Genomic DNA, 10307 nt, shown 5'->3' with positions numbered 1-10307 from the left:
CCGGTCAGTTTCGGCAAAATATCTCCCAAGCTCGACGTGGGATGTTGCGGAACTTCGAGCTGAGGGTTAACCTGGCATTGATAGTCACCGTGCCGTCAGTCACCGCACAGCACAGCACAGGGCACAAACAACCAGCGCAGTCGACGCGTCCTCACTACTCAATAACCGACCAACTAACCGCACAGTCTCACCCATCTGCCCGGCTTCGGCACACCACCATGGGTGCGCCTCAGCTAGAATATTCGATCCTTCAGCGATTCCTGGGTCTTCACACATTTTCATCTCTCTGTCAACTTGGTTTTGCAGCACATATGGCACGGGTCTCGCTCTCTGAACACTGGTGCTGCCATTTCCTTTAACTCCAGGCTGGCCTTGATGTCAACTAATTGTCCAGCTTGTTAACAAAAACTTCCTTGTGCTCGTTCAGGACTTGTTCCAGCGACAACTTAGCGGGTCCCTTTTCAGTCACTTGATTGACACGTCTGCGTTGGTTATCAGACCCCAAGTAGCTCTGCCGTTATTCCACTGAGGAGCAGGACCTGCCCATGAGGTGTATGAGCCAACAGCTCGTACGACTTCTCGATCGTTTGGCTGCAGTCGTTGCCACTAATTGATCGTGCAGCTCCAGCGGGATTTCCGATCCACATGCGAAGTGGCCGGTTCGTCTTCCCCGCTTTGCCCGCCGGCCAGTTTTACAAAGTCCTTTCTGGATGGTGTCCGCTGGTGCTCCAGCGTCGACCGGTACCTCCACAATCTGGCCGTTTACTTTCACTATCGTCAGCCGGTCACTGTCGCAGTGACACCGCCAGACGTGAACGCACAATCAATGGCGCCGCGATTTCTTCTCTCGTTACATTCACTTGATTGGTGAGACTGGGCTCGTGCACTTGGTGACTTTTGCACACTTTTGCAACGTGATTTTGCCCCTGCCGCATTTATTGCACGTTTTCCCTTTTGTGGTCCCAGCACTCACTTGCTTTATGCGATAGCCTACCGCAACGGAGCAGGGGCCCTCGACTGGGTCGGCTCTTCTGAGCACCGAACTTGGGCTGTATCTTCCTCCTCTCTCACACTCTATTCACGAAATCAACTTCCTTTTGCGGTTCCTGTTCTGGGTTCAGGTCGACTTCATTTCTCAGGTTCATTTCCTGTAGTTTTCTTGCCTGAACCCTGACCCGCAGATATGACTCCAACAACTTGACGGTGTCATTTGCCGTCAGCTTTTGAGCTTCTAGCATTCTCACTTGCTGTGGTGGGTGCGGCCATCTTTATATTATCCTATCCCGGATACCCTCAGTTTTCTGCTACCGAGAAAAGTCACACTTCTCTGTCTGTCTCTTCAGGCATCCGACAAAGTCCCGGTTATTTTCCCCTTTATCCGTCATCAACATGTGGAAGATGTTTATTTCATACAGTGTACGGACTTGTGGTTTGGGAATGTGCCGGAGTTTTTCTTTAGTGCTTCTGTACACATCTGTCTGGTTTTAGCTGGATTCTGTTTAGTTTACATCGTTCGATTTGTTGTACATCTGTCCCCAGCAGATGAAGCAGGAGTGCTCTCCTCTGACTCAACTCTTCAATACCCGAGGCGCATAAATACACTGCGAATCCATTCAGCCTAATCTCGAAGTCGTCACCTTTACTGAGCTTCTCTGATATGCTGGGACTGAGCGTCATACTACTGTGGAATGAATACCAGGTCCACAAATTCACAAAACGCAATTACGTTACTCGAAATACTGAGTGAGCGTCAAGTCTCTGTGGCTTGGCTGGGTCCACAAGCTCATAAATCACGATTAAAATTACGTTACTTTAACGACTGAGTGCCATATCACTGTGGCCTATAGCGAGTCCACAAACTCACAAACACTAAAACGTTACGCTAAAATCGTGAGACGTAGCTTCTTACGTTAATCGTATCCTACATTATTTTAATTGCAGAGATCCTATCCTCGTCATTATGAGTAAATCAGAGTTTGCAGTCGTACAAAAGTAGACTGTATTCGAGCAACTCACATTTTGTACTACAACTTATTTCTCTGCCGAAAACGAGGGTTAACTCTTATGAGGTCAATACCAACAACACCAAAAAGCCAATGAGCGACATAACACCGTGTTTTCGCAATCTCTCGTAGTGTGCTTGAATATTTATCCGCCACGGCATATTTAATACCTGCATTGGTATTCTCCGTTACAGCACAATTTTTGCTTCATTCGATTCCCAACCCCATTTCCGTTGTAACTAGAAGCACTGCCCAATGGCCTGTATTATGTATTGCAAAACGCGGTTCGCGTTCGAAATTTACATTTAACGCGTTAAGCTGGTTGATGGCCAACTGCTGTCAGTCGATGCGGCGATTCGTGCTGACATACATCTGACAGGAATAAAGCAATGGTCTTATTTTTCTTGACCTCAGCACCACATGGCCTTTGAGGAAGGGCATTGTGACGTTTTTATGACGTCTTACATCTCTGTGCGACTTCAACTTGGGCGGCGCGAAATGCCCGCATAAGTTCGCGTGTGCCTAAATCAGAGACGAGAGGATTTTAGGTCTTACAGGGGGCAAAACTATGAACTGCAGGGAAGGATCTTGAAATGGTTTATCTCAGTTCGAAGCGACATACAAATGTGGATCAATCTCTTTAAGCATACGGTTATAAGCTTTTCATTTCAAGCTTATATCCCAGTAGCAAGTTTCGTAAAATTATACAAAAAATCAGAGAAGATCCTTCATCTCAGAAGATTCTTGCACGATATTTTGGGACGAATGGATGCGTACCTGGGACCAAGACGTAAGTCTGGTTGGAACACTCCGGTGTCGGGTTCCAGATGTGCATGGCAAGCTGTGGCTAACGCGAAGCTGAGCTCGCAGTCGTGAAATAGCTTGCAACACATGCGTATAGACGTCGCCAAAGCAAAGCAGCTAGGCAACTTGCGAAAAAGCACCGGCAAGAAAGGCTCAGTCGTGGGTGGAGCCCCGTGCTTAGTCGTAGATGCAGCCCCGTGCTCAGTCGTGGGAGGGGCCTCAGAGCCACCTGAAAACACGACAGAGCGCAGCCCAGGTGCATTGCCAATTGAGTGGTACGCGGCATTTGCATAATAGTTATGAATGAATCATAAATTTTTAATTAAATTCATTGATTCCTTTGTGCGGACAAAGCTGACATCAATAAAACGCACGGCCATGTACCCGGCATTGCAGCATAAAGCTGTCAGTTACTATGTCACAATGTCACACACCGGCTCGCGGTGGATTTGTGCCTCATCACAAAGCCCTGTTAACGACCAAGTGTCAACAGTAACTGCCTTTCAGCGAGGCTTACCGTACGTTTGATATGAAAATTAAGTCTGCATTTACCGACGTTGGATTATGGGCTCGAGCTGGGCCATCAAGACCACCATTATTGCAGTGCTGAGCCGCTTTTAAACGTCACTGTAAATCACCAATAAACGGCATTAATGCGCCATATTGTGATGGTGTTGGTAACTGCAAGTCCCTAATACCCACTGCACTGTTGCCAAAAAAGACCAACCAATTGATGACCTCAATAGTGGAAAAAATTTGCTAGCAATACGTACTTGCATGATTGTTTTCCTTGGCGAGCGATGCGTCCAAACATCCCCTTACCATGCATCGGCAGAATACAATAATGCAGCAGTGCAGCGTTATGCTGCATGTGATCCCTCTGCCGGAGGTCAGTCTCACACTCACCCCGATCCCTCTGCCGGAGGTCAGTCTCACACTCACCCCGATCCCTCTGCCGGAGGTCAGTCTCACACTCACCCCGATCCCTCTGCCGGAGGTCAGTCTCACACCCCGCCCGATCCGTCTGCCGGAGGTCAGTCTCACACTCCGCCCGGTCCCTCTGCCGGAGGTCAGTCTCACATTCCGCCCGATCCCTCTGCCGGGGGTCAGTCTCACACTCCGCTCGATCCTCCTGCCGGGGGTCAGTCTCACACCCCATTTGATCCCTCTGCCGGAGGTCAGTCTCACCCGTGCGACGATCCGCACCAGGCAACGGCGGCGACGGCCAATAATTGGCCGAGAAACCCTGCCCGGTGACCGGATATTAAAGCCTATATTACCCGCAGGCCAGAACAAGTGCTGGCGCACGTCGGCTAAAATCAAACATTTATGGAGCGCAGCTGGGCCAATCTGATATTAATTTCTCGTCGGACCGATCCGGAAGGAACGCCGCGGTTGCAGCAATATCCGCGGCCCGACGGCCTGTCAGCGGTTTGCTAACTGCGGCCGGGAAGGTCAGATATATTCGGTGCTGTACCAGCGAAGTGGACGCACCGGGCAGAGGGACCCGCTATGTGCCTGCCCAAAATGTCATACACGGATGGGAGGTGAGGTGGGATAGAATCGACGGGATATGACGACGGAAGTGTTGGAAAAGTAGCATCTTTGCGCCCTACATATGTGATGGCTGAGGACATTGTAAAACTACAGCAACCCAGGTCACTTGTCGATCCGGATCAATGTAGTTTTTACCAGCTTTTCTGGTTGTTGTGCATGACGAAATCGTTTCAGGCAAATCAAACCGATTGAAAGATGGCTCCTGCTATTGAGAAAACATTCATAAGTTGCAATCAAAATAAAACTGCGGTGTGAAGACCGTCCCCGAAGCTGTAAACAAGATGTTTTGCTGCATCGGTTTGAAAATGATCCAAACAACGCAGAGGCAGCGCTTACCGTTCCGGGAAGACCACGACAAACATCTCACAGTTGGCAAGGTGCACCACCATTGATTACTAATGTATAGATCATACCACACCACGTCAACAGGGATATCAGAAACACAGACTTGGTGAGAACGGTGCATGTTTGGTATAGCCTGCTTGCTAAAAAAACAACTGCCATCGCGCCAATACATCACGGAAGGGAAAAGTGAGGCTGAATGGAATGAAGCCTGCACTGGGGAGTTCGAACCTTTGTTTGCGGAGAGCTTCTGTGCCAGCCAGAAGAAACACCGGCAAACAAACACACACAAAGTCGCACACAAAGCCCAGAAAATAGCAAACGCTGTTAGCAACGGGAGTTCGCTTGGCAATTTTGCCCAACAGCTGGAAAGTGGTAAATGTGGAAACGAAAAGCAGGCTGTCCAACAGAAATATTCCTGTCGGCCACGAACTTCGACTTATAAGCACAGGAAGCCCACACCAAATACCAAGCCGGGTCAACAGGCACATGATGGAATTACAAAATTGAACGCTGATCCTAATTAAAATAGGTTGTGCGATTACCAGGATGTTTTGTGACGACCAGTGTTAAAAAAGACCGTTAAATGGACGGGCGACGCAATTTTGTGGGCTAGAAAACGTGCTGAAAATCGTAAGCCACTTTAGTCAGGGCCCATTTCCACAGTAAGCGTGATAACACACTTTGTTACTTGGTGAGTTCAGTAATCTCCAGAAACCCAGAGATGACGAGACGTGCACACAATTGGACCTGGCCCCGAGTGTACTTATATTTACCCTTCACTGTGTGCAGGACACGGTGAGCTTTCGAAAACCAGGTGACTTGATTGTAACTTAATCAGACGCTGCAGGCAACACATGAGCCCCGTGTCGAGACGTAGGCTCGGAGGTCAGCAGCTCTCCAGCACTCGAGCGCCCAGAGCACCAACAGCCCTGCGCAGGCCGGAGCGCGCCAGCACCGCCTGCCAGGCCCATAGCTCACCGAAGACGACGATCCGAGGTCGGGCGGTGAGCGGAGGGCCGACGCCGTTGCTGGCCTGGCAGGCGTAGAGGCCCTGGTGGTCAGCCGTTGCCGACGCGATCGCCAGGCTGCCGTTCGGGAGCACGCTCACACCCTCCAGAGTCTCGGCGGCTGCCGGCGCGCCGCTCCCCACTGCGGGCAGGCGGGGTCAGCGTCTGGGCGGCCAGGGCGCCGCACACAGCCGGGCTCTGTCAGAAGTGGCCGGGGCACAACAGAGCGGAGTCAGGGACATGCGGAGCCGGGGCCAGCCAAAGTCAGGCTTCATCGGCCACGAGTAAGCCCCAACAGAAGCCACGGTCAATGCCAACAGAGGTTAGTGTCAGCTGAAGTCAGGGCACCGGTCAAGGGTGAAAGAGTCTCTACCAGCAGTCACGGTGCTCGAGTTCCCTGTCGCGGGCCATCGCCACGGCCGGTGACGCCGACGCATCGACCCACTGTGGCAAGAGACTGCTGAGGAGCTTGCGTGTACCCGCTTTGGCCAGAGGCTGGTCAGGCACTGCGTGTGCCCGCTTGTGACGAGAGACTGCGCTTTGGCAAGAGGCTGGTCAGGGACTGCGCGTGCCCGCTGTGGCGAGCTACAGGTCAGGGACTGAGTGTACCCGCCGTGGCGAGAGACAGGTCAGGGACTGCGGTGTGCCCGCTGTGACGAGAGACCGCGCTTTGGCAAGAGGCTGGTCAGGCACTGCGTGTGCCCGCTGTGGCTAGAGGCTGGTCAGGGACTGCGTATGCCCGCTGTGGCTAGGGCGAGGCTGGTCGGGGACTGGGTGTGCCCGCTGTGACGAGAGACTGCGCTTTGGCAAGAGACTGGTCAAGCACTGCGTGTGCCTGCTGTGGCTAGAGGCTGGTCAGGGACTGCGTGTGCCCGCTGTGGCTAGAGGCTGGTCAGGGACTGCGTGTGCCCGCTGTGGCCAGAGGTTAGTCAGGCACTGCGTGTGCCCGCTGTAGCTAGAGGCTGCTCAGGGACTGCGTGTGCCCGCTGTGGCTAGAGGCTGGCCAGGGACTGCGTGCGCCCGCTGTGACTAGAGGCTGGTCAGGGACTGCGTGTGCCCGCTGTGACGAGAGACTGCGCTTTGGCAAGAGACTGGCCAAGCACTGCGTGTGCCCGCTGTGGCTAGAGGCTGGTCAGGGACTGCGTGTGCCCGCTGTGGCTAGAGGCTGGTCAGGGACTGCGTGTGCCCGCTGTGGCCAGAGGCTGGTCAGGGACTGGGTGTGCCCGCTGTGGCTAGAGGCTGGTCAGGGACTGCGTGTGCCCGCTGGGACTAGAGGCTGGTCAAGGACTGGGTGTGCCCGCTGTGGCCAGAGACTGGTCAGGCACTGCGTGTGCCCGCTGTGGCTAGAGGCTGGTCAGGGACTGGGTGTGCCCGCTGTGGTGACGACACCCTTTCCGTCGGGCCAGCCTGAACTGTACTGACCTCAGCTGACTGAAGCGCACCACTAATGGCCAATCACGACTCGATAGCATCGGCTATCCGCCGATGGAAGTCGCCATTACGGCGCACTCACTGAAATCTGAGCCGCGATCCGACGGAAAATGTCTAATTATGATATGAGTCTTCTGAGGCCGTGGCATTGGTTCAGTTGCTACAGCTCCGGATACGACCATAAGGGCACAATCGTACCCATTAAGGACAGGCTGAACAGTCATTAGCTGCGGCTGCAACACCATCGATGTACAAGATAAGCACTGCTGCAAATGCTTTCCGCTGTAGAATCCGTATCTGCCGGCGGCGGCAGTGGCGCGTTCACCTCACCGCGTGCTTTCTCAGATATATCTGTGGACGGTGTGCACGCCAGGACTCTTTCTGTGCACACGTTTACCACAGGACACTGCCTGTAGACAGTGTCCACCTCAGAACACTGTCTGTAGACAGCGTCCACCTCAGAACACTGTCTGTGGACAGCGTCCACCTCAGGACACTGTTAAGCAGACTGCCCACATCAAGTGCGTGCCAACTATTCAGAAAACGTGTTTAAAAGACGCATGGTTATTTTCAGAACAGTCAGGAAAGTGGAGAATGTTTTCAGCGTGCTGTTCAGATGAGACTAAATCATCTCATTTGAGAAACTCGTCAGTGTGATGTCACACATCTGTTCAGCATCCTCTTATGAAAGGATAACTTTAGAGCAAAAACGCAAAGCACAAAATCTATCGGTTTGATATCGCCCACGAGTGCTTAGTTTTCTTAACAAGAGGCAGAAGTCCATTGCAAACGTCTGATTTAGTCATGTAAGCTGGACAAAATGCATCAAATTAGTGGGAGTCTCAAAACATCGCGCATTTTTCCATATGATGTTTACGTTTACGCGGTGGACATTCGTGTAATCATTTACTGTCAACGGGTGCAAACATTTCGCAACGGGCGAATATTTTGATATTGATGCGAAACGTCACAAAATTGCCCGCATTGTGTTGTCAACTCCATCCTTACTTACCGCACTCCCATGTGCGTGGTCTCGTTTGTTCGCGTGCGGCGCGGCTCGGCACCATTCAAACACTCTGCCACCCAAGTACAGCGTCGGCGGCGCGCAGTACCTGTTTTCTTCCAGGAGATGAGAGGCTGCGGAAACCCTTCGGCAGAGCAGCGCAGCAAGATGGCCGACCCCCGCCGAGTAGCCACATCCTGGGGCTCCGACAGCCAGCGGGGCGGAACTGCACAAGCACAAACACGCGGACACATCAGGACGGGCGGAACTGCACGCGCACAAATACACGGACACATCAGGACGGGCGGAGCTGGCAGCACCCGACACAGACACATCGGGAAGGGCGGAGCTGGCAGCACAAACGCACGGACGCATTAGGACGGGCGGAACTGGCAGCACAAACACACGGACACATCAGGACGGGTGGAGCTGGCACCAAACACGGACACATCAGGACGGACGGAGCTGGCAACACAAACACACGGAACACATCACGACGGGCGGAGCTGGCAGTACAAACGCAGACACATAAGACGGACGGAGCTGGTAGCACCAAACACAGACACAGCAGGACGGACGGAACTGGCAGCACAAACACACGGAACACATCACGACGGGCGGGGCTGGCAGCACAAAACACTAACAGATCAGGACGGGCGGAGCTGACAGCACAAACACACGGAACACATCAGGACGGGCGGGGCTGGCGGCACCAAACACGGGCACATAAGGACGGACGGAGCCGGCAGCACCAGACACGGGCACATCAGGACGGACGGAGCTGGCAGCACCAAACACGGACACATCAGGACGGGCGGAGCTGGCAGCACCAGACACGGGCACATGAGGACGGGCGGAGCTGGCAGCACCAAACACGGACACATCAGGACGGGCGGAGCTGGCAGCACAAACACACGGACATTTCAGGGCGGACTGAGTCGGCAGCACCAAACACGGACTTTCCAGGACGGACGGAACAACACGCACAGAACCTGGGGCATACCAGGACGTCGGCGGAAGTGCCAAGCACGAAACGCAGCGCACGTGATTTTGCAGAGCGCAGAGTACATCATACAGATCCCTGCGCGCAGTCGCTCCTGCGTGTGGTGCAACAAATCCATCGCCCACGAGGACGGCGCATCGGGTTCCATGCTAGTACTTATGACTCGTTCGTACAAATATCAAACAAACGCATTAAGTAGTTTCCGGCTAAAGAAATTAAAGCCGCAAACGACCACCGCATTTTCCACACAACTCAGCAAGATAAATGGAATTCTGGACAACATTTTATGAGCCGATGCAATAATTTCGCTACCACTTTCCATGGGGCGATCGCTTAACTTTAATAGAGGCCCGACGTAACCCCATGGGGCTTCGTGCAGGGCACGTCGGTGATTGATTGACCCGTAACAAATGGAGGCGACTTGACTATATGAGGAAGCGGACGCCTGTAATAATGTAAGGGGCTTCGTTGCGGTAAAAGGAAGCTATACAAGCATACCAGCAATTGGAGCATACCACGATAAATCAGGTTCCCGTATAATATTCGGTAAGTACCATACAAGTGGGCATCGTCGGTGTAACTTCCACACATAAAAGCAAACAACAATTCCGAGGCAACTGCCGGTTTCTTGCAGTCTTCCAGTTCTGAAAATGACCGCTTCTTGACCTGGGATAGCTAAGTGACCTGTTAGGTCACGGCAAACCCTACCACAGCTGAAACGTTCATCGGAGTATATGGTAAGAAGTTCCACTAACGGTAGCACCGATATTGGAAAAGTTATGGCGACGGAGAAACGACCGATTTAGTAATCATGGTCCAGGCTTTCCAACCTTCTTTTTGGGCCAATTTGCGATAATTGAGGTCAGGACAGATCGCTGTGTTCACATACGCTTCACATTCCTAAAGAATGCACATAGTTATGCTGCGATCATCGGATAAACATAATTTAAGTTGTCTGACACTATTTTAACTGGGAGTTATTTATGTTGCATGCATGTGACTTTTCACAGGTCAATGGGTATCTTACTTACCAGGTCAAGTAATTTTCTTAGCTGCCATATCATACCTATCCAAGGCACAATGACGATATGAACGACATTCGGCGCCATATGACTATTATTTTTCTCTCTAATGACACGTTTGAAAACATGTGA

The sequence above is a fragment of the Pollicipes pollicipes genome, unplaced genomic scaffold (assembly GCF_011947565.3).
Source record: "Pollicipes pollicipes isolate AB1234 unplaced genomic scaffold, Ppol_2.1 Scaffold_6686;HRSCAF=7923_pilon_pilon_pilon, whole genome shotgun sequence".
NCBI lineage: Eukaryota > Metazoa > Arthropoda > Thecostraca > Pollicipedomorpha > Pollicipedidae > Pollicipes > Pollicipes pollicipes.
The sequence above is the reverse complement of the archived record's forward strand: the minus strand, read 5'-3'. Positions refer to the sequence as shown.